The 26,286-nt window shown below is 36.4% G+C and overlaps 1 long non-coding RNA gene across 1 annotated transcript; it reads right to left on the bottom strand.

Moving 5' to 3' along the window:
* Positions 1 to 7,115: 7,115 nt before the first annotated feature.
* LOC109160627 lies at positions 7,116 to 25,514 on the bottom strand. The gene is made up of 3 exons (XR_002050793.1): positions 25,505 to 25,514; positions 25,225 to 25,229; positions 7,116 to 7,287 (listed from the first exon to the last, which is right to left on the bottom strand). It is a non-coding gene; the product is annotated as an uncharacterized LOC109160627 (long non-coding RNA).
* Between the last annotated feature and the right edge of the window lie 772 nt (positions 25,515 to 26,286).

Genomic DNA, 26,286 nt, shown 5'->3' on the forward strand with positions numbered 1-26,286 from the left:
CAGGAGCGGGTGCCGACCTGGAGGGGTCGGCCGTAGAGAGGTCTCCCATAAAAAGGGCCGACCTGGGAATTGGTAAGGGGGCGCGGTCAATGCAGATCTAACCACCCCCCACCTTAGGGATGGCGGTTAGGGGTGGGGGTTGTATAAAAACCCCCCACCTTGTCTCTTTAGGACATCTAATCATTTATCCTACATACTCTGTATGAAACAAACATTGTAATAGCCTATTCACGGCATTTAATACAATATACGGTCTTTACGACCTGTTACGACATCGTTCCGCTACGTTTATTTATTATCCATATTACATTCTTATCCAAGTTTAATGATTTGGGTCCACCCCGGGTGAATTAAATCCATCAGAAAAGATAATATGTTAGTCATGTCGTACATAGAGTGATATGATACAACACCAGTAAGGCCATTACGTTTGAGTGGGCATCATTATTGAATTCAATATCCATATCCCATGATACAACAGATTAAAAGATTGTATCAGCAAGACATATATTATGCAGTATAATATACCAATGATGGTAATAATTACAGCAATAATTACATCATCATAATGTTGATAAAGTTATACACTATCACTGTATAATATCTTAATATCCCATCTTAATTATTACATGATAGTACAGTGTAATACATTGATGACCAATTATTTATGCCATTAGTTCAATTGGTATATCCTTGGCGCTGGGTTCAATAACAGAATAAACATGGGTATCGTAGCAGCAAATTCGCATTCCCCTATATTCGCATTCCCCTATTCCTAATATAGGGGAATGCTACTGTGCTAGTCATGTGCTAGGATTGGTGAGGTAGTGTATATTTTGGGTGTGGTGAGTGCACAAAACATTGGGAGTTTACTCAAATGACTCTCATAGGAAACACTCATTTCATTATACTAATAATGGTCAAATAAGTTAAAATATCTAATGGGGATCCATATCAGCGGATAACAAAAATCCTTTTTCAATATTGCCTTATTGTGTGTATGATTTATTCTAAATCTTACACTAGAAATATTCTCAATATTTTCTGCCCAAGTTGCCATTGTAATTAAGTGTTGTGAACCGTATCGATCCTTGCTCCACACGCTGGTGCCTAAGTTGCGGACTTATGCGGAACGATGGTGCCTACGTTGCGGACGGTTGCGGACGGTTGCGGACTTATGCGGACGATGGTGCCCACTTTCCGAATACTTGAGTTTAGGACCCTTAGTGAGGTTTTTATTATAATCGCTTTACATGGGCGCGCAGGAGATGACCAAGAGTAACGTAGGAACCGCCACCGTCCGGCTAGGATTCTCCGAGGCCGCCGCGGTGGGGCTGAGCGCCGCCATGGCGGCGCAGTTAGTGTGGACCCCCATAGACGTAGTGAGCCAGAGGCTAATGGTTCAGGGTAGTAGTAGTAGTAGTAGTGTGGGGTTGAAGAGCTACAATGGCGGAATAGATGCGTTTAGGAAGATAATTTGCAATGGAGTTAGGGGATTGTACAGAGGGTTTGAGATTTCGATTATAACTTACGCTCCTTCAAACGCAGTGTGGGGGGCTTCATACTCTGTGGCTCACAGGCTCATCTTGGGCTGGATTGGCTGCCATGGTTGCAAGAAGGAGGACGACGGCGGTGGTTTCCGGCCGGATGGGAAGGCCGTGGTGGCCGTCCAAGGGCTGAGCGCCACCTTGGCCAGCGGCGACTCAGCCTTGGTCACAATGCCACTCGACACAATCAAAACCAGACTGCAAGTGTTGGATGGCGAAGGGACCAACCGGCGGCCACCGACAGCGAGACAGACGGTTAGGAACTTGGTTAAGGAAGGTGGATTCACGGCATGTTACAGAGGATTGGGTCCGAGGTGGGCTTCCATGTCCATGTCTGCTACCACCATGATCACAACCTACGAGTTTCTCAAGCGCCTGTCTACCAAGAATCAGCTAGGGGTGTTAGGAATAAATTGTAATAGATTTTGATAAGCCATATTGTAATTCGTAGATCCCCAATTTTATTTTATTAGACTAGTCGAGTCATTGACCAAGAAAGGGAAAAATAAATTCATTAGTTGAGGAAATAAATGAAGAAGATATAAAGCCTAAAATCAAGAATTTGCATAGAGAAAATGGCAAAGGAAGATGTATGCGTATGATATTCAAGAAGAAATCCCTCAAGAAATCCCGAAGAAGATAGAACGTGACTTGAAGTTTGCATGAAGCTATCTTGAAGATCAAGCATCTATGGAAAGAAAGGAGTACACCAAGTGAAACAAGAAAATAACCAAAAGTTTGTACAGATGAGATGGTAGAAGCATGAAATACTATATGTAAGGTCACAGGTTTGAATCTCACTTCCCACATATTTTAAAGAAGCCAAGTTTAATTCCATCAGTTAAAGTATGAGGCGATGGTTTGGCCGAAGGGAAGCCATATGAGGCGATGGTTTGGCCGAAGGGAAGCCATTTGCAAAGTCAAAGAGGACAAATTGGCTAAGGGATGAAGTTTCCCAAATTGGTATCTAAGGGGGGATGAAGTTTCCCAAGTTGGTATCCCGAAATTGAAATAGGGATGCAATTTCAAGGCAATTTCAATTTGAAGAGATGAGAAATAGGGATGCAATTTCAAGGCAATTTCAATTTGAAGAGATGAGATCTACAAGGCTTCAATTCAATTGGAGATATAAATTACAAGGGATGAGATTGCAAGTCCAAATCAAGTAAGGGATGAGATTTCAATTGACAAATGTAGCAATTTCAATTTGAAGAGATGAGATCTACAAGGCTTCAATTCAATTGGAGTTTCAATTGACAAATGTAGCAATTTCAATTTGAAGAGATGAGATCTACAAGGCTTCAATTCAATTGGAGATATAAATTACAAGGGATGAGATTGCAAGTCCAAATCAAGTAAGGGATAAGGGATGAGATTTCAATTGACAAATGTAGCAAGGGATAGAGATTTCATTTCCCAAAATAGCAAGGGATGAAGTTTCACAAGGGAAGAGATTTCCCAAGTCAATTGAAGAGATGGAAGAGATTTCCCAAGTCAATTGAAGTTGAAGAGATGGAAGAGATTTCCCAAGTCAATTGAAGAAATGAAGTCTGGAAGCAGAGATGAAGCCTGGAAGCAGTATACAGACCCAGACACGAGGAAAATATAAGAAGAAGTTGCAGAAGCAAAAATACTAGTCTAACTAGTAAGGGATTATATTGGAGATTATATTTTGAAGATAAAAATCCCAAGAGGCGTGATCTACACCAGATGGAGATTCATGGGACACCATTTTTGCTAAAACCTCAAGCTCAACTTGAAATCTCTGACATATCTGCAACGTTATCTTATCCTCTGACAAAAGGCTATACAGCTGGATGAAATTCAAAAATGAGAACGTTTCTCTCCAACGGAAAATATTCTCATTACCATCTATAAAAGGATGAAGATTGAAGCTGTGGAAAGCAGAAGTATAGAAATAGGAGCAAGAACGCAATAGAGCAAGAACAGAGCTAAACAGAGCTAAACAGAGCATACAAAATTCAAAGAAAGCTTTCCATCTCAGGAGCTTAAATTGATATATTCTTTGTGAGATAAACACTCAGAGTGATACAGAGCTTACAAAAGAAATATCCAAGAGTGTTAGAATCTTCATCAACTACAAGAGACTAAGAGCATCAACGCAGATCATCTACAGAGTCTCAAAGTTGGAACCAAGGCAAAACTTGTTTTTGAGCAAAACAAGGGAAAGGAGGAAAGTAACACGGAGTTGTGAAATCCTGGATTGTCACACGGAGTTGTGAGATCCGAAGCAGCAGTGTCGGAGGACATTGGGTGTGATTAGTGCGGGCTTTGTGATCAAAGCACTAGATCACGGAAGATACGTTTCTACCGGATCGTAGAAGACGGGGGGAAAGTAACGCGGAGTCGTGAAATCCTGGGAAAGTAACGCGGCGACGTGAAACCCGAAGCAGCAGTGTTGGTGTCACTGGGCGTGATTAGTGTGGGCTTGGTGATCAAAGCACTAGATCACGGAATTCATTGTATCTTGGAACCAAGAAGTGGTGGATATAGTGAATTAGCTCTTGGAGAAAAGAGCAAGTGGAGTAGGAGGATTACACCACCTCGCGAACCACTATAAATTGCCTTGTGTTCTTTACTGCTTTCTTTACTTACTGCTCTTGCTTGCTTCTCACGAAAATAATCTTGACACGATCTATACACACACCGTATCGTTTATTAATTTCCGCTGTGCACCATACTCTAACAATCTAGTTAAGAGTTTTGGTTTATCTCTGGCTTAGCAATTGTGGTACTGTGCTAAAAAGTTTGAAAGTCTATTCACCTCCCCCCCCCCCCCCTCTAGACTTTCACCTTACCACTTTTGGGATCAACAAGGGGATTAGTCAGGATGTCCGAGCGAATGTCTACCAAGAATCAGTCAGGGATTAGTCACTATGTTGGAGCATCTGTTTATGAAGAATCAGCCAGGAAATTAGTCACCGTGTTTGAGCGCCTCTCTCCCAAGAATTAACCAGGAAATTAGTCGTTGTGTCTGAGCGAGACTTTAGGCGTCTAATATTGTAAGTGTAATAAAATTTACACATTAACCCACTTAAAATTGGCTTAAATAAGTTGTGAAAAAGAGTTAGAAGTTTAGTTGCTGGATTAGTCTACGCGTCTGGAGCAGTTTACCTGGATCAGCAAAAGGATTTAATCCAAAAAACTTAAAACTCATTCAAACTCTTAAAGTCAGTAAAGATCCTTTCCAGGAGGAGATCTAAATCATTAGGAGCAGCTAAAATCAAGGATGGAAGGATGCATGAATTTTGGATCGAAGAAATCTCTTATTACCCCTATAAAATGTTACCTTACTTAGCATTTCCTTTTGCACTTTAACAAGCTTATACACTGAGATTATTCCTCCCTTTGATCTGGTTATTACTAAATTGCTACGAGTGAAGAAGGTGCCTCAACAAGTTCATGAAGTGAAGAAGATCGCCTGCACATCAAGTCCACTGGAGTAGGTTCTGGAGTAGTTGTAGTTTATGCTTTAGAGTGTAACATACTCTCCTTTTGTACTCCTATTTATCATAGTGGATTTGGGTTGATGTGAGTGGCCCCGCAGACGTAGGAGTGAGGCTCCGAACTGCGTGAACATATCCTGGTGTACGGTATATATCTTTTATTGCTTTTATGTTTTTGTTATTTATTCTGTCTAGAGTAGTCCTGGAGCTAGTCCGGCATAATAATTGAATTAAAATTAATTAGGAACCTTTATAATTTTCTTGCATTCAAGATCCACGGACCTTTTTCAATTGGTATCAGAGCCTGTGGACTTAAAATATTAGTCTAATCGATCTGGTTTACTCGTGTTTCTTGAACTCAAGATCTCGGTTTTTGTTTTTTATTCTACTTTTCTGATCAATCTTCTTTGTCTTACTGTGCATTGAGTTTTGCAAAATTGAACGACGTAGAGCATCTCCTGAATTAACAGGTGACAACTATGCGTACTGGAAGGCTCGTACCAAAATGCACTTACGAGCTCATGGGGAGATGATCTGGAGGGCAGTTCTCACTGGGTGGACTCATCCTACCAAAGATGCAGCCACTTCAGGAGCCCCTCTAGTTCTCAAACCAGAAACAGAATGGACAAATGCTGAGATGACTACTGCGAACTACAACAATAAAGCCTTAGATATTTTTTATTCCTTAATGCATGAGAGTCAGTTTACCCTTGTTACAGGTTGTGACTCTGCCAAAGACGCATGGGAGATTTTGGAAACTACCTATGAAGGAACTAACACAGTCAAGCAGTCCAAACTCCAAATGGTCCAATCTGACTTTGAAGATCTAAAAATGACAGAAGACGAATCGATAGTTGATTTTCATGCCTGTGTTCAGGAACTAGCAAATTGTGCAATCGTTCTAGGCGAACCTTTCTCTCAACCTAAACTTGTCAAAAAGATCCTGCGCTCACTCCCTCCACGATTTAGAATGAAGGTCTCGGCAATTCAAGAACATGACGGATGGGAAAACAAAACAGTAGCACAATTAATGGGAAACTTGCAAACCTATGAGATGGAAATACTCTCTGACCAATCCAGAAAGAAGAAGAACATTGCCTTTACAGTTGTAGAACATGAGTCTGTATCTGATCCAGACGAGGTAAATGATGATCCAGTTGATTTTTTAACTAAACAATTTTCGAAGCTTTTGAAACAGGTGAAACAGATGATCAACTCTCAAAATGGAAAGTTTCAAAACCAGAAGGGATCAACTCTCAAAATGGAAAGTTTCAAAACCAGAAGGGATTAACATCAAATGCATCACATAACAACCAAAAAACTGGACCATCTAATATTCGTTCATCACGAAACAATCAGTCTAGGGAGAAATCAAGTGGAAAAGGCATTAGGTGTTATGAATGTGAAGGTTTCGGCCATGTTCGAGCAGAATGCGCAACATACCTAAGGCGTAAGAAGTCGATTAAGGCAGCTCTAACCTGGAGTGATGATGACGAACCTGAACCTAATCCTGATCCAGGATATGATCTAGAAGAAATCTCTGGTAACCTTGTGGCATTCACTGCAATAGCCAACATGAAGTCTGAACTAAAAGATGAAGTAGACTCAAAAGCTGGAGAATATGTGTCGACTGAAGACCATGATTCACCTGTTCCCTCATTTGAAGTAAAATATAAAAGTTGTATGCAAAATGGGAAATTCTTGTAAAAGTAAATAGAACCCTGTCTAGTCAAGTTGGTAATCTAGAGAATGCTAGGAAAGTGTATAAAAATCAAATTACTGAGAGGGACAACATCATCAAAGGCGGGCTCAAACGCGAAGAAGAACTCAAACAAGAGTTGGATATGCTCATAAGGAGAATTAAAATGATGAACAACACTTCCACCCTCAACCAAATCTTGGATTCTGGAAGGACAACATCTACCAAGTATGGTTTAGGTTTTTCTGGTGGAAAAGACAAGGTTGTGACAGTTTTTGTAAAAGCTTCTGACTCTGACTCAGCACCTGGATCAGATTTGGATACTCTAGAAACTAGTACAGCGCGGGAAAGGTTTGGTAATGTAAGACGTGACAATCCAAAATTTAAATTCTATAACCCTATTTGTCATTATTGCAAGGTTCGTGGCCATACCAGACCTAAGTGTTTTTACTTTTATAAAGATCAAAGGCATGAGAAGTACACCCACAAACACATTGCACCGTTTGTAAAACAAGTGTGGGTTAGGAAAGCAGATTTTATATCCCAGTTAACTCCAATCGCATCTCAAGGGAAACTAGCAGAAGTCAGAGGAATTGGATTAGAGAATCTGCAAATACAAGATTGAAGGGTCATCATCGAAATAAAACCAGGTATTTTGTAATTTAATAAGTTTTTTTTAAAAAAAATTTGTTTTGCTCACTGTTCCAGATCCAGAAGTATTGCTGGCATAGTCCAGAAAATATTAATCCTAATTCTCCGATTGCTGACTTGGAGAGTTCAAAAACTCTGAAATTGTGGTATCTTTCTCTACTCTCTCCTATACTAGTGGTAGTATTTCCTCAATACCAAGTTCAATTCCTATCTTTTTTGTATTTCTCGTTGCCTTTTGCACTGCATAGTTCTATTTTGCCTGGATTATCTTGTTTTGTCTCCTTTGACTGGTTCTATATGTTCATTAAATGTCAATCTATGGTTTAATCGATTTTGTGTGATTGTACCCTCGAATTTATTTGTTCCAGTTATGCTTGTTGCTAATCTTGTCCAGTCTGGTTCTGTTTCAGTTTTTGCTCCAGAATTCTCTGATCTATTACTATCTCTGCTTTTGTCTCTACTCCAGGAACCTCTAATCCAGTGTCTTTATCTACATATTCCTCTGCTTTGATATCTAAACTTGAAAATGCTTTTTTTTTTTTTTAAATGTGATATGTAATTATTTCTGTGTGTTATGTGTTTAGTTTGGTCATGACCATGTCTGCTTCTTTTTTTTTTTTTTTTTTTTTTTTTTTTTTTTTTTTGTACTTTCTGTGCTACGTGTAATGAATTTGTGCCTGAATATGCTTTATATGAATCTGTGCCTATATGAATTTGTGTCTAAATTTGCTTTACCTTGTTGTGTCTGGTTTATTTGCTAATATGTTTATTTTGTTTGACCCAATATGAATTTTCTTGATTTGTTGTTTTGTTGAGTTGTTTGCAAGTTGATGTGCCTTGTTCTGGGTCTCTTGTTTCTTTTTAGCTTGTGCAGGCTCATATGGCAAATTCTTTCTGACAAAGCAAAAGGAATCTTGCTCTAAGCTATGATGTTTCTTTTTGACAAACAGTCAATATACTAATTGAGGGGGAGCATACTTATCTGGATTATCTTTATTTGGATTATCCTATTATTCGGATTATCTCACATGGATTATCATATTATCTGGATCATCATATTATTTGGATTATCTTATATATTTGGTTTTTCATAATATTGGAATATAATATTTGGATTCCTCGGTCACCCGTCAGTCTCATTCCACTATGATGATCACCTTTGTCAATCTATTGGACAAAAAGGGGGAGTAATAATTTAGGGGGAGAGCCTCTTGGACGTCGTTTGATAAATTGGATTATCTCTACGTGGTGAAATCCGCTGGCCCTTATTTGACAAAAAATGGGGAGTATCAAGTTGAGGGGGAGTATTATTCTTTGGCAAGATCTCTGTTAAAAGAAGTGTGTGTTTTGAAGCACTACTCCTGGCTGTTGACTAATCCATCTCTTGTGTCTATTTTTTTGTAAGCAAATTTACTCATCTGGCAAACTATGTTTTTTTATAGGCCGTTGGGATATTTTGGTGGTCTTTAGTTTTTTTTTTTTTTTTTTTTTTTTTTTTTTTTGTCAACTAATAGCCAAAGGGGGAGATTGTAAGTGTAACAAAATGTTACACATTAACCCACTTAAAATTGGCTTAAATAAGTTGTCAAAAAGAGTTAGAAGTTTAGTTGCTGGATTAGTCTACGCGTTTGGAGCAGTTTACCTGGATCAGCAAAAGGATTTAATCCAAAAGACTTAAAACTCATTCAAACTCTTAAAGTTGAGCAAATTACCAAAATGGTCCCTTGACTATGTCGATTTCAACATTTTAGTCCTACTCATTTTGATTTCTCTAATCAAATCCTTCGACTGTCAAAATTTTAACCATTTTAATCCTCCGGTGACTTGGATGACATATTTTGAGGGATATAATTGGAAGTTCACTATATTAGTCGCGTTCACCGGCTATTTGTTCGTTCCGGTGTGTGTTTTGGCCGGAAAAGGGAGAAGACTGCAACTCATTCGCCGGAGCCGTCGGTTTCTCTCACTCTTGGCTCGCAAGACACCTCTGATGAGGTTCAAAGGCCTGGGCAGTCTCCTTGGCAGGTTTGTTGGCCGCTTCCCGGGCATGAAGGCTATGATTTCGGAAATGATGCAGCTGTAATCGGCGAGGAAAACGAGGAAGTTCATCATGTACCGAGTCAGTGGATGGATTGTGCCGCCGGGAGATGGTTTTGTGAAATCTTTCTGTATCGCCGCCTCAAACTCTGACAACATTGCTCTAACGGCGTCGCCTAACTTTGACACTGACGGTGCAGCCTGAGACTTCATGGCCGCAGTAGAATCGAAGCTGAAAATCGATTCAATTTCCGGCGAGAGGTCCGAAAATGCATCGTAAAGGTCCAAATAGCGAAACATCTTCTCGAAATCGCCGTCGATTCAAGGAAACCTAACAAATTGATAGCACCGTCTTTAGAGATTTCGGCAAAACACGATTCTCTGATGTGATCGAATGCCGAGAAGACTTCATCGCAGAGAATTCTCTCACCGAGGAAAAGAGTTCTCACCGCGATTTTGATACCGCAGCGCCAAATATTACTATTCAGAGGGAATAATTGCGAAGTTACTAAACTACCCTTACCATCGCCGGAAGTTGGCCATCCAAGTCACCGGAGGACTAAAATGGTTAAAATGTTGATAGTCGGAGGATTTAATTAGAGAAATCAAAATGAGTAGGACTAAAATGTTGAAATCGACATAGTCGAGGGACCATTTTGGTAATTTGCTCTCTTAAAGTTAGTAAAGATCCTATCGAGGAGGAGTGTAAGTTAATCCTAAAACATAAGATCTTCAGAACACATGCCTTTCACATACTGTATTTAAATAGCATTCTGGGAACATACCTGGCTCCATTTTTTTCCTGTAGTTGCTTGAGTTAGAAACTTGGTTTCTCCCTCCAGACCTTTAACATTCACTTAATCTAATTCTCTGATTGAGAGAGTTTTTTAGTTTTTACAGAGGTTGGGGAGAGGACCAGAGTCTCAGAATGAAATATAAATAATAATACGTTCCATCAACGTAAACCTGATGATATGCAGTTGAAACTGCAATCTTATCTTCTTAACTAGCCAATCAGAGGATTATCTCATTATTAAATCATAAATAGATATTTAATTATGAGCCACAATAAAACATACTGAACCATAGAATAATAATAATAATAATAATTATTCTAACATTCTCCCACTTGGCTCATAAGTCATAAATTTAATAATGAACTTGAAACATAATATGCATAGTATAAATTAATTCCTTTGTTATATTGGTCAGAACATAAGTCATCGTTAAGTTAGAAATTAATAAGAATCATGGCGGTAATACGTCACTTATTTAACGCAGTCCCTTCCATGCATCACAATATTAATTTCAAACTCAATATGATTCATGATGAACTTTTCATAATGGTCCACGATAATGTCTTTGTCAAAGACAAATCCTGTTTATATTAACATAATAAAACATTCATGTATATATACTTCATAAACTAAACAGGATACTTTAATACAGAAACGAAACTATATTGAGCTCTAAGTATCAAATATTTCAAAACACAACCTTAACATAACGTTAACCGTTTTCAATAACGCCCATTCTTTCAACATGCTCACGAAACGCCTTCAGTGGCAATGCTTTAGTTAATGGGTCTGCAATCATTAATCTAGTGCTTACGTGTTCAATTGATATCCTTCGTTCCCGAACATCTTCTTTAACGGCAAGATACTTCAGATCAATATGTTTAGCACCACTAGTATACTTGTCGTTTTTAGAAAAGAAGACTGCTGCGGCATTATCACAATAAATTTTCAGCGGCTTGGCAATACTGTCGACAATTCCAAGTCCCGAAATAAAATTTCGCAGCCATAATCCATGATTTGTGGCCATAAAACATGCCACAAACTCAGCTTCCATAGTGGATGCAGCAATGACAGTCTGCTTCGCACTTTTCCAAGAAATAGCTCCCTCGGCTCAAAGGAATAGATAACCAAATGTGGACTTCCTTGTGTCCAAACACCCGGCAAAATCTGAATCTGTGTATCCTATCACCTCAAGGTGATCAGATCGCTTATAAGTGAGCATGTGCTCCTTTGTACCTTGCAAGTACCTTAATACCTTCTTTGCAGCCTTCCAGTGATCCATACCAGGATTACTTTGATAACGACCAAACATCCCAACAGCAAAGCTAATGTCTGGTCGGGTACATGTTTGAGCATACATCAAACTCCCAACGACAGATGCATAAGGAATATTTTCCATTTCTTTACGCTCCAATTCATTTTTAGGGCATTGCATAAGGCTGAACTTATCTCCCTTCTGAATTGGAGCAATTGATGCAGAGCATTTTTCCATTCTAAATCTTTCTAAGACTTTGTTAATATATGTTCTCTGAGACAATCCTAACACTCCTTGTGATCTATTACGAAATATTTCAATTCCAATCACAAAGGATGCCTCACCCATATCTTTCATTTCAAAGTGCTTAGAAAGAAATTGCTTGGTCTCATGCATTAAACCAAGATCATTAGTAGCAAGCAAAATGTCATCGACATACAGAATCAAAAATATAAACTTGCTCCCACTGACCTTCAGATATATACACTGATCAACGGTGTTTTCCTTAAATCGAAAGGTCGTTACAGTATCATTAAACTTAAGATACCATTGTCGGGAAGCTTGTCTACGGCCATATATCGATCTGTTAAGTTTACACACCATGTGTTCCTTTCCTTCAATTGAAAAACCCTCAGGTTGGTTCATGTAAATTTCTTCTTCCAAATTTCCATTCAGAAAGGCGGTTTTCACATCCATCTGTTGTAGCTCTAAGTCATAATGAGCTACTAATGCCATAATTATTCTAAATGAATCTTTTTTCGAAACAGGTGAAAATGTTTCATTAAAATCAATACCATCCTTTTGAGTAAAACCTTTGGCAACAAGTCTGGCCTTGTATCGTTTGACATTGCCATTTGAGTCGTGTTTGGTCTTAAAAACCCATTTGCAGCCAACTGGCTTACAACCTTTAGGCAATTCAACAAGATCCCATACTTCATTATGTTCCATTGATTTTAACTCATCTTTCATGGCTTCGACCCATTTAGAAGAATTAGGACTATTTATAGCATGTGAAAATGAAACTGGATCTTCATCAATACCAATGTCAAAATCTGATTCTTGAAGATAAACCACATAATCATCAGATATAGCAGATCTCCTTTGTCTTTGAGATCTTCTTAATGCTACTTCTGTAGGAATATCATTTGTGGGTTCATTGTTAACTTCATCATGGAGTGGTTGATCATTAATCTCTTGATCATTAATTTATTGTTCAGGCAAGTGACTAAATTGTTCAACCGTTGCAGGATGAGCAATTTGAGTAACTCTAGGTAGAGTAATTTTTCGCACAGGAACAACAATTTGAGAAGAAGATATCAGAGAATCTTGCACTGTAACTTCTTTAAGTTCCACTTTTCGTGGTTCAACACTCCCACTTATGTTATCATTCTCAATGAACTTGGCATTTCCAGTCTCAATAATTCTAGTAGTATGGCTAGGACAGTAAAATCTATACCCTTTAGATTTATCTGGATAACCAATGAAAAACCCACTAATTGTTCTTGAGTCCAGTTTCTTTTCATGTGGATTATAAATGCGTATTTCCGCTGGGCATCCCCAAACATGAAGGTGCCTTAAACCAGGTTTCCTTCCTGTCCACAGTTCAAATGGTGTTTTTGAAACTGCCTTACTAGGAACCCTGTTTAATAAATAGGCAACGGTTTTTAAAGCATATGTCCACAATGATAAGGGTAAAGAAGAATAACTCATCATACTCCTAACCATTTCCATCAATGTACGATTACGCCTTTCTGCAACGCCATTTTGTTGTGGCGTACCGGGTATTGTGTATTGAGCACAAATGCCACGTTTTTCAAGAAACTTAGCAAATGGACATGGGCATTGTCCATTTTCAGTATACCTTCCATAATATTCACCACCCCTATCGGATCTTATAATTTTCACCTTTTTGTCCAATTGTCTTTCAACCTCATCCACAAATACCTCTAAGGCATTTATTGATTGAGACTTTTCATGCAACAAATATACATAACCATAACGTGAAAAATCATCAATAAATGTGATGAAATATTTTTCTTTTCCGAAGGTTGGGACATCAAAAGGTCCACATATATCAGTGTGTATAATTTCAAGGAACTGTGTGCTTCTTGTGGCTGCATTCTTATTTGTGTGGTTTGAATGTTTTCCTTTAATACAGTCCACACAAATACCTAGATCAGTAAAATCTAATTCGGGAAGGATTTCATTCTTTACAAGTCTTTGAATCCTTTCCTTAGATATGTGACCCAAACGTTTATGCCACAAGTAAGCTGATCTTTCATCCACTAAACTTCGTTTTTAGTTCCAATACAATGATGCAGGGTTAATAGAGTTTCAGCAAAAAGATTGTCAAGCTTTAGTTTGTACAAGCCATCGAAAAGAATACCAGAATCAATAAAATGATTTTGTTTGAATAAACTAAAACATCCATTTCCAAATTTAAAGGAAAAACCATAATAATCCAGTTTTGACAAAGAAATTAAATTCCAAGAAACTGAAGGAACATAAAGAGTTTCAAACAAATCCAAATGATTTCTAGTATCTAAAATTAAACGGTAAGTTCCAATGGCTTCTACTGGAGCTTTGACACGATTCCCCATGAACACAAATTTTTTATTTGGCTTTATGGTTTGGGTCATAAGGAATCCCTGCATAGTATTAGAAACATGAGTAGTGGAACCAGAATCTATCCACCAAGTATTATAAGGAACTTCAGTTAAATTTGATTCGAAACATACTGATATATAATGTATACCTTTCTTTTCGAACCATGCCTTTCGCTTAAGGCAATCTTTCTGAAAATGCCCAGATTTCTTACAGAAATGACACTTGTCCTTCTTATGTTCCTTTTTGTGGATTTGAGAAGAGGACTCATTAGTCTTCATTGGTCCTTTCTTACCCTTTTGATTCTTCTTTCCAAACTTTTTACCAGCCCTTGACTGACCCATTAGATTAATTGAGTGGATTCCTTGTCTCTTAAGCCTTGTTTCCTCTCGAGTTAGCATTTCATGCAATTCGAACACATTCCACTTATCTTTAATGGAATTTTAATTCACTTGGAATGTCTCATACTCAAGAGGCAAAGAGTTTAAAATAAATTGTACAAGGAAAGTGTCACTCACGTCCATTCCCATGGACTTTAATTTTGCTGCTAAGCTCAACATCTCAGTCACATGATCATGCATGGAACACGAACCATCAAATTTCATGTTGGTTAGTTTACTCATAAGAGTGCCTGCTTGGGCCTTATCAGCACATTCAGAATGTGAATTTTCCTCCACATGTTTCAACATATCCTTAGCACTGTCAAATTTGGGAATTGTGGACTTAATGTTGTTTCCAAGTGTCATTCGCATAAGCATTAAGCTGAGTTTATTCGATTTTTCCCATGCTTGATGGAAAGCAACATCATCATCACTGCTATTATCATTAATAGCAGCAGGCTTGTCATTCAAGAGTGCTAGATCAAGATCCAAAACACCGAGGTGAAACTGGATTTGTTCATGCCACTCAGCAAAATTCAGCCCATTATACTTAACAATAGACGCAGCTTGCGAATGAATTGAAACACAACTAGATGCTGCAACGAATATAAAATACTCAAACATTAATTATATTTCAATACATAAACAGATAAACAGATGTAATCAACATAATCATAAACAATTAAGTACATTGAAGGTCTCCTTTGGGTGATCCAACAACATATAACTTTAAACATAATCCGATGCAAAAAAAAAAAAAAAAAAAAAAAAAAATTCATCATATAATTGGCCATTAAATATATTATGACTGGACTTGTTTGCTATCTTTGGATATGCTAAACAACCCAATCAAATACAAATAATTAACCACTATTATGTTTATAATTATGAAATAATTGATCACCTTTGGGCGACTCTTAAATATTTCAAAATTATTAAACTTCAATTTACCCAATACTATAGAAAATAAAATCATGTCATTTCATTATAAGCATCACAAAATCATGGGTAATTGAATTTTATTTAAATTTGGTATCTATAAAACTTTATAATTTGGCCACTTTGGTGACTAACAAATCAATCATAATTAGATACCAAGTTAAGTAGATATAATATGATAGATAATATCATAAAAATATCCACATACATAATTATCACTAATATGCAAGCCAAATTATTTGCTCCATTTACATGGGTGGGGATCGAACCCCTCACTTCAAGTTTAAGAGACGAGGTTCTAAACCACTATGCAAACCATGTTGGTTACAAAGAATCATAAATAATCTACATACATAATGAACACATAATTAATTACATTCATGCAGTAGCAGATACTTCATTAATCATTTATATGCATAATTACTTATACTGTAATTCATCCTATATTTAAACATATCGAATGCATATAAACAATACATACAGTACGATATATATAGAGACATACAGTATTGCACTATATATAACAAATATGAAAACATTGACTAGTGCATAAACAAACAAATTGAATTACTGTAATTCATATTTCAAATATGCAGCAATATTACGGAAGCGAAAAACACATCATGGATACTTCATTTAATTATGAAAGCATATGCACTAGGACGATAAAGTTTATACTGTAATCCATTATCCATAACATCCATATATACAATGCAGTACATTATATATATCAAACACAACAAATGCATGATATAGTGATATGCAGTACGCAAACTTATATATGTTGTATGCAAACTTAAACATTATATATATATATATATATATATATATATATATATATATATATATATATATATATATATATCTATGAAACAGAAACGCAGTAAGCCATCAAGATGAAGCATTTCATGATATATGGCTTTTAACGCTAACAGTACATACATACGCAATTAAACGAAGTGAACCACAGTTACCGTATTCTTCATGCTTCAAGCCATCAAAAGTACGTACATACAACATTTCATCATAATATATGGAAAAACATATGTTCTACAACCAGGCTCATGATACCACATGTAAGTTAATCCTAAAACATAAGATCTTCAGAACACATGCCTTTCACATACTGTATTTAAATAGAATTCTGGGAACATACCTGGCTCCATTGTTTTCCCGTAGTTGCTTGAGTTAGAAACTTGGTTTCTCCCTCCAGACCTTTAACATTCACTTAATCTAATTCTCTGATGGAGAGAGTTTTTTAGTTTTTACAGAGGTTGGGGAGAGGACCAGAGTCTCAGAATGAAATATAAATAATAATACGTTCCATCAACGTAAACCTGATGATATGCAGTTGAAACTGCAATCTTATCTTCTTAACTAGTTAAGTGGCCAATCAGAGGATTATCTCATTATTAAATCATAAATAGATATTTAATTATGAGCCACAATAAAACATACTGAACCATAGAATAATAATAATTATTATTATTCTAACAAGGAGATCTAAATCATTAGGAGCAGCTAAAATCAAGGATGGAAGGATGCATGAATTTTGGATCGAAGAAATCTCTTATTACCTCTATAAAATGCTACCTTACTTAGCATTTCCTTTTGCACTTTAACAAGCTTATACACTGAGATTATTCCCCTCTTTGATCTGGTTATTTACTAAACTGCTACGAGTGAAGAAGGTGCCTCAACGAGTTCATGAAGTGAAGAAGATCGCCTGCACATCAAGTCCGCTGGAGTAGGTTCTGGAGTAGTTGTAGTTTATGCTTTAGAGTGTAACGTACTCTCCTTTTGTACTCCTGTTTATCATAGTGGATTTGGGTTGATGTGAGTGTTCCCGCAGACGTAGGAACTCCGAATTGCTTGAACATATCCTGGTGCACGGTATCTTTTATTGCTTTTATGTTTTTGTTCTTTATTCTGTCTGGAGTAGTTTGGAGCTAGTCCAGCATAATAATTGAATTAAAATTAATTAGGAACCTTTGCTTTTCTTGCATTCAAGATCCACAGACATTTTTCAAATCTTATGGAAAATATAATCCTAAAGTCTCTTTAGTAAAAAGTAGTGAAAAATAACTGAGAGAGAGACACGATAAAGCACATCAATAATTAGAGAGGAGCTTGAACTAACGTTACTGCTGATTGATACCTTGGTAGAAGTGGTTATGCGCCCCCATATATATCAGTATATGCATTCCCAAATATTTTGTGTAGGTATGACCATATATATGACCATTTAATCCGTGAGGTAGACATGATGCATGGATAGGTGACAATAGTAAAGGGCTCAAGTATCATAGACTTTAAGATTTGTTTACCAATCTTTTTTCTGGAGCAATAATGCGCGTGGTTATTTTGATGAATGAGGCAATGAGCATCACTCAATTTGACTCATGTATTCATTAATGCTGCATTTGGAACATCTAAATTGTTTAGGAAAAGATGGAAATCAATTCTTTGTCTCTGTTAGTTGGGTAAAATAGTAAGGAGAAAGCTTATTGTGTTGAAAAAAGAAAATCAATTTTCCCATAAATGGGTACGGTGTAGAAATTGGGAAAACTAGTCAGGTTTAAAATCCAAATCCACAAGCCTCAACATTGGCGACTGCTCAAATTTCCCATTCCTTTACACATATTTATTCAGTCTCTCTATCTCTTGAGTATCAAGTGTTCTTCTAGAAGAGGGGGAAGGGGAAAAGAAACATAAATGAGAGCATAGCTGAAAAATCAAGAAAACAAGGTAATAATTCCTCGGTTGGTACGGTATTATATTGCTGTTTTATACAACTGGTGGAATATTAGAAAAGGTCTTGAGTGTTTCTTGGATTTTCAGACTTATAGCTCCTTGTTGGAGAAAAAAGATAAACAATCTACAACTGAATTGCATTGCATGTTATAGTCTTCCCTCATGCCTTAGTAATTTGCTCAATATTTTATGATTTTGCTGTTGTCTTCAACTTATGAGTTGCTACACTGTTGCAGAATATTAATTTGAATGGGTTAGTTGGTTTCTATTTGATGGTACCTTATTTTCCCACATGGGACATTGGATGAAGCTCCACCAAAAGTTCAAGTGAAACATATTATAAAATAATTACCTCTTTGATAATTGTGTACATTGGACAACTACTCTAAACTCTAAATTTTTACTTTAAATTTATGATTTGAACTCTTCTCCCTAAAGGTTGAATCTCCAATCCTATATTTAAGAACAATTAATTAAAGGCATTTTAAAAATAAAATAATGTATTTGTAAGTACATCTTACCTCCAATGTATTATCTTCATATTTGTGCTTTTAAGTGCTTATTGCCTTATTCCCTAGAAAATCGTACATATATAGATTTGACTTGGTTCAATTGCCCTTTAATTTGCCGTTGGCCATGAGGCATTGTGGGTGCAATAAATCCAACATCCCTAAAGAACACCCGCAACTGTACTACTATATATTTAGAGTATATATGTATCTTGTGTAATAACACACAAATCACACAAAAGAGGTAAATCATACTAACAAAACTTTGTGCGACATGCTCGAGATCTAACTGTAAAATTTATTCATTTGCGCAGCTGGAGATGACCAAGACCAACATAATCATTTGGTGGTTGCACCGCAACTTAAGGAATACATGAGGAGCACCTAGTTATAACTGGGAGCTTAATTTCATGGTTAGATTATGTAATTCATCAATTTGACGTGCTGATTACATATTATGGACGCAACTTGGGAACCATCGGGACAGGGGTAATAATTTTTATAAGATGATGTGATAGTGTGATTAATTTTTTTAAAGAGAGGAGATAGTTGTATAAGTGGATAGTAATATATAAATAGTAAATCATAGCTTTTGGTAATTGTATTGTATTTAAATATTCGGGACTATGCAACGATGTACCCGCCCATACAAATATTAATAACAATTGATGATGTACGCCTAAATTCATTGGGTATAGACTCCTACGGTGTAATTATACCTCTCCACATTTGCATAATTAAACTATGATGGAGTGTATAATGGAATTGAATGATGCTCATTGCCTTCAAATAACATGTACGTTGGTCACTCAATAACATAAAGTGTGCCATATTTTTACGTGCATACAGGACGGAGCAAGGATTTGTTGGCACAGGAGGCAATCACAATTAAACTAATTAAAAAGAAAAAAATAATTAAATATAGACTAAAGTAGTAAAAATTTGAAGATTGGTAGCAAAATGACATTTTATTATTATAATAATAATAATAATAAATACCATTGTAATGTATTTCATTTGCAAATTAGAAAGCTAACTAGATAGCAATCTATTGTCCAGTGTCCATAGACCATAAACTTAATTTGCAAATCTTTACAAATTGGCAAGTAAATTAAGGTATGTACACTTTAACCCTCAAATATGGCAGTAATTAATCTTTACAAATCATAAGATCGAATGAATAGAACATAGTATATGCCCAAACTAGTACTGTTAAAATAATGTGAAATTCAAATGGCTAATTGGAGCATGAGTTTGAAACTGATTAAACTCATTTTTGAAGTACTTTTGAAATCAAAGGATAGAGGAAAAAATAACTCCAGAGCTAAGAAAGTGGTAGGGAATATCCTGATCGGCATAATTTTACCCCGGTTGGTGTGCCTTTGTTTTTGTCTTCTTGTCTTTGCAGGTAACAGGTCGGGCTTCTTGTGAAGAATCCGGTCGGGGCCCGACCGGGAGTTGCCCAAGCGGGAGTGTCGACCACCGAGTGGTAGCCCTTTGGCGAGAGAGCTGATGAGAGACACGTGGCGGCTCCACGCGTTGACAGGCAGGGCACCCGGGGCGGCGATACGTGGTGGCTACGTGGGAAGCATGCCGAACGACCGGATTTGTGTCTCCGGCGCCGCGGCTATAAATACCCGCGACAGCTACAGTGTGAGGGACTTTTGGACGATCAATAGGTTGTTGTTAGAGATTCCCGACCGCAGCCAGTCGGTACTCAGAGCAACCGAGTAGATTGTACTTAGGGCCTTCACCGTGATCAATAAAAGACATTTATTTGCTTTAATTGGTCTCGTATTTATTTAATTACTGCGTACGTGGCAATTAGCAGTATCAGAAAGCAATAGCTCAAAACACAAGTCTATAAAATTTAGTTAAAAAATTTACTCAAAACATCACCGACCACAGGAGTTCTCGCACTAACATAAAACTAACTCGGAGTTTTGAAGATTGCTTGGGGCAAATTATGTTGTGAACACGTGCCTACAAGGTGGGCACAGTTCCATATCCATAATTTCAATACTTTAGATTCATAATTTCTATATTGTAGATCCATAATTTCTATACTGTAGATTTATAAAATTTATACTTTAGATTCCAATTGTTGAACTATGTTTTCACAAATCAGAGAACTATATGTTCATAATTTGATAACTATACAGTTTATAAATTATGAATTTTAAGTATAGAAATTATGAATTTACTGTATAGAAATTATGAATCTACTGTATTTAAATTATGAATCTACGGTTTAGAAATTATGAATCTAAAGTATAAATTTTATGAATCTACAGTATAGAAATTATAAATCTACAGTATAGAAATTATGGATCTACAGTATAGAAATTATGAATATAGAACCGTGTCCACCTTGCAAGGTAGACACCTGCTCACAGCATAACATTCCCTTGCTTGGAGGGGACAAATACTTTGATATTTTGGTGAGGTTTTGAAAGCTTAAACTTTTGTTTGGAGGGGAGATGCTTTGGTGAAGGGGGCCAAACAAAAAAATAATATACTAGTAGTAAATTTTTTACTTGGCCCCTTGCAATTCACATATACCTCCGTCCCTCTGCGTGCATACACAGAAATAGTGATGCGGCACGTCCACACTGTGACCAACATACCTACCGTCTATCATATATAGCAGTGGATACCTATATCATTGACCCATTTGGCCGACATATCATGATTAGTTGTGGAAATCTAACATTCAATAGGAGAGTGTGTTACTCTCATACTTGATGTGAAATCTAATATCATGGATGCTGTTCGGATCTCCATACGTTGGATCAGATAATTGGGAATATAATGTTAATAACGATTGATGATTCGATCCATGTGGTATTACTCCTTGGGTTACCAGGATGAATTCACCACACCACGATGTATTATCTTGTCCCAAATCCCAATTCAATGTAACAATTAGTGCCATGCATAATCAAATAGCTATAAACGCAATAACCTTTTAATATGTTAGAAAGCAGCAAATGATGATTTTTGAAACTTTACCAGAAAATAATGGTGGCATAGAGATCGAAGTAATTAGATAACAATCTACTTTTGTGCCAGATAATATGTCATGAAGGCCCTGAAAAGTTACACTCTGATGCGGCACATCAAGGTCCTGAGGAATTACACCATGTGATGTAGAACATGTACATTAAATTGGGTAATGTTTTACTGAATTTTGACACCAGAGGGGTAAACTCCAATGAAAATATGTTGCAAATTGCTAAGTACACAAGGGGTGAAAGGTATAAATCTAAATTTAATTTTCAGTTTAGTTCTGAATAATTATAGTAAAGTATGAATCCCCCTATGCAAATATAAAGGAATCATCAATCGTTAGTTATCTTTTCAATGGTTCTTTAGGTTATTCGATCAGTATGATGCACCTATGAGGGTGTAATGGCAATACAAAATAAGCTAAATAGATATATAGTTAATCCCTTTGCAATGTAATTGAGTGGGAATACCAACAGTTGATACTCTATGGATGGGTTGAATGGCTTAACACATAATACAATTAGCGTATCAACTACAAGATGGTAAGGTAGTGTATATTTTGGGTGTGGTGAGTTATATCGTATCTAGAACAACTAACGATATTTTCAGCTGAATAGAAAACGTTGATCGAGGCATCATTTCGACAAGGTAACCATGGACAAACTAATGGCAATAGATATTTCGTATTTACATGAGCTTATCATTGACGTTGGTCACTCAATTACACTATCTCAGGATAAATTACACTCTCATCAAGTAATACCACCGATCAAATTGATCATCCCCAAGTCCTGTCCAGCACAGTAGCCCATGCAATTAATTAAGCCATATTTTGCTTATACTATGATCGAGTTTTTTGCACTTTTAGTCTCACGACTATAGTGGCACTGGCAGAATTGATCCACGACTTTTGAACCTTGCAATTTTAGTCCACGACTATTGATTTTTTTGTAAAAATGGTCCTTGCGGCCACTTTTCCGTCAAAAATTCACCGGAAAAAAAAAATTCTCTATTTTTAGCCGGGTTAAAATTGACATTTTACTTATCTCAAAAGATTAAAAGAAAAAAATTGATATTTGACTACATACAATATTACTGGGCTACATACTACTTTCCCAGGCGGCGGAGTACATGTACAACTTCAATGCTGCTGCCGGATAACCCAACTAGTTAGGGGAACGCCACGGCCGCTCCGCCGCTTACTGACAGTCCTGCCTGCTCCAGGAACTCCGCCGCCTGGGGCAGTAGTATGTAGCCCAGTAATATTGTATGTAGTCAAATATCAATTCTTTTCTTTTAATTTTTTCAGATAAGTAAAATGTCAATTTTAACCCGGCTAAAAATGGAGAATTTTTTTTCCGGTGAAATTTTTGACGAAAAAGTGACGAAGGACCATTTTTGTAAAAAAATCAATAGTCGTGGACTAAAATTGCAAGGTTCAAAAATCGTGGATAATTCTGCCGGTGCCACTATAGTCGTAGGACTAAAAGTACAAAAAACTCTACTATGATCAAACATATATCCGAAATTGCCAATTATGCGGTGAATATCACATGACAAACCAATAAGTATTTGCCGGGACCGTGTAATTGGGTATAGACTCCTATTGTTGCCGATGAATCAATTAAGTTGGAATTATTGTGTAGTGATTCAACTGAATGTTCGGTTAATTTGCAAACGACGTTATTGGTGCCATTTTTGCGTTTGTGCCTTAGCTTGTATATCATATTGGTGCCTATAGTGTCGTCATTTGCATTAGAAGAGGCACCTTCAGTATTATATATACTTTTAATAACTTGTACCGCATTAAACTATTGACTTTTATTTATTTGCACAATTATATACCAAATCAACACTAGGCTAGCTTTTTAATTTCATTCTTTGTATGCTTGAATTGAAATTATCTCATACGTGAATCTCGTCAAATAATAACCGTATTTAGTACTCCCCGGTTGTATAGAGAACTACAATAACTTACAATACAATTAATAAAATATAAAATTTAAGGCAAATTAATGAAATGTAATTAGCTCAACAACTGTGAAACATCTACCGGCCATGTAATCCATCACGGTTGATTGAATCAATTTGATTATCTTTCTTCATTCCAACATATCTTTTGGTCTCTTACGTATATTCACATAAGAAAAACTAAAATAAATATTTATAATATATCTATTTACCAATGTTTCAATGATATTCGTAATTTCATCACATATTGGATTTCCAATAGAATTAAAGCAGTAAATTTCATCCCAAGGACAAATATAATCACCATACCAACAACGTAACAGATCAGATCGAGGATGCGCATGAACATTTTGTAGCTATATGGAATGGTTTTTTCTCGTGCTTTAATTTAGACTTGAGGCATGAAGAGACACTTATAGGACTTTTTGATGAAACAAAAGCAGTATCAGAACATCATCTTTGAAACTCACTTTTTACTATAATGCTCCAATAAGCTATTACTAATCTTTCACTTGATTTATAGATAAGCTAATCATGTAGCTCACTAGGTCTCGTAAATTCGTAATACAACTTGAGAACCAGAAAAACAAAATTAAAGAAATGCTTGATCACAAACTTTCACAATCATTATTCGCATAATGATTACAATAATTTAAATTATTTTGTAACTGATCAAGAATTCATTATATTAAGAGAAAAGGGTCAAATAGACCCCTAAACATTTCACAAAAAAGTCAATTAGGCCCATGAACTTTTTAAAAGTGCAATTGAACACATGAACTCACGATTTTGAGTCATCTGACCCCATTAGCAGGTTACCACTTAGCTAGGTGTCGGTAAATGCCTCTGTGGCTTGCTACATAAGCTGTGTTTTGATTATTTGGCTTGCCACATAAGCATAAATAAAAAAAAATAAATTAAAGAGAATTCCTGGCTTCCTGCTACCTCCGCTCATCATGTACCAAAAGGAGGAAGAAGAACCTTAAGCAGTAATATCTAATCTAACATGGATGAAAATTATAGTTTTTACTGAACCGTACATAAATGTCAAGTTTGTAATTTCGCAAAGCAAAGATCCTTTGTCTTCGCTTTCACCTGTTCTACTAACAAGATATGTACATAAATGCCAAAAAATCACAAAAATTGAAAAGATGATTATTGCTCGGGAACGATATGAATCAGCGCCGAAGTCTGATTCGGGGTCGCCCAAGAAATTGGGCTAAGGGCATCAGAACAATCAGCAGTCTTCTTCGAATTCCAGAAGCAGGGCCAAACTGGAAGCCGATCTAACCAGCGTTCTTAGAACCCTATCCATCACCTGCCCTCGCCTCGGCGGGAGCATCCGAGTCAATCTGCTTTGGGTTTATTGCTGCCGGTACTCCATCTCTCAGATTCTGGCAGTGGTGGACGGTGCAGTGAGATGGTGGTGCGATTCAAGTTGGGCAAATTTTTTTAATCCAAAAAAATTAGATCCATTACTCAAATGAAAATAAGAATAAGCCTGTTATGTCTCTGTTTCTTCACCATCTTCTTATTGATCATGAAGGTCTTGTACGACGGCATTTTCAAAGCAGGAGCTTGGCGAGGCAGAGTTATGAGGGAGACAATGGCTTCACTTATTTTATTTTCTTTAATTTAATTTTTTTATTTATGCTTATGTGGCGAGCCAAATAATCAAAACACAGCTTATGTGACAAGCCACGGAGGCATTTACCGACACCTAACTGAGTGGTAACCTGCTAATGGAGTAAGACGACTCAAAATCGTGAGTTCATGTGTTCAATTGCACTTTTAAAAAGTTCATGGGCCTAATTGACTTTTTGTGAAATGTCTAGGGACCTATTTGACCATTTTCTCTTATATTAATAAATATGATATTTACAACTTCTGGAAACATATTACGATGTCCCATTACTGATCAACTCAGGAAAATTTTCAATAAACCTTTTGGACTTAACTCCTGAGAAGTTAATTCACGACAAGTAAACTCACGGGAAGTTAATTCACGAGAAGTCAACTCAGTAGAAGTAAATTCAAGAGAAGTAATTAATCTGTTTAACTTCTCTCAATTTCTCTAAATCATCCAACTTCTCTCAACTTATCTAAAACATGAAAATTTTGCAACATTCTTGATTAATCAAAACATTCAATTCCTATCAAACATAAATAATATTTTCAACTTCAATTAACAACACTAATATAAAATATTATTTATGCTTGCGGTAGACATGTCTGAATTAATATATTTAACATTTACTATATAAATATCCAACATTAACTATCAACTTAGACTTTTAGTTATGATAAAACACATTTAATTTGATATCAGAATTAGTCCCAAATCTTCATGCCATCCCATAAAAACATACTACGTTCCACGTGTTAGTTTGACCTGATCAACTATGAGCAATATAGGCTGATTTACATTCTTTTGATCATTTTCTGGCTAGAGTCACAGAACGAGATTTATGTAATGCACACCTTCAAATAGTGACTGGAGGTTTCGCCACTCAAAAAAAACATTAAAACAAAAGTAGAGCAAATAAAATTGAGTGGATGGGATCAATGAATTGAAGTAACATATTAGAACAATATTATATTTAGAATTATAATAGTTATAGTAAGAATGAGTCTTTGCATAACAGAACTCCAGTTCAATCTTAAATT

Source organism: Ipomoea nil, unplaced genomic scaffold (assembly GCF_001879475.1).
Source record: "Ipomoea nil cultivar Tokyo-kokei standard unplaced genomic scaffold, Asagao_1.1 scaffold2868, whole genome shotgun sequence".
NCBI classification, from domain to species: domain Eukaryota; kingdom Viridiplantae; phylum Streptophyta; class Magnoliopsida; order Solanales; family Convolvulaceae; genus Ipomoea; species Ipomoea nil.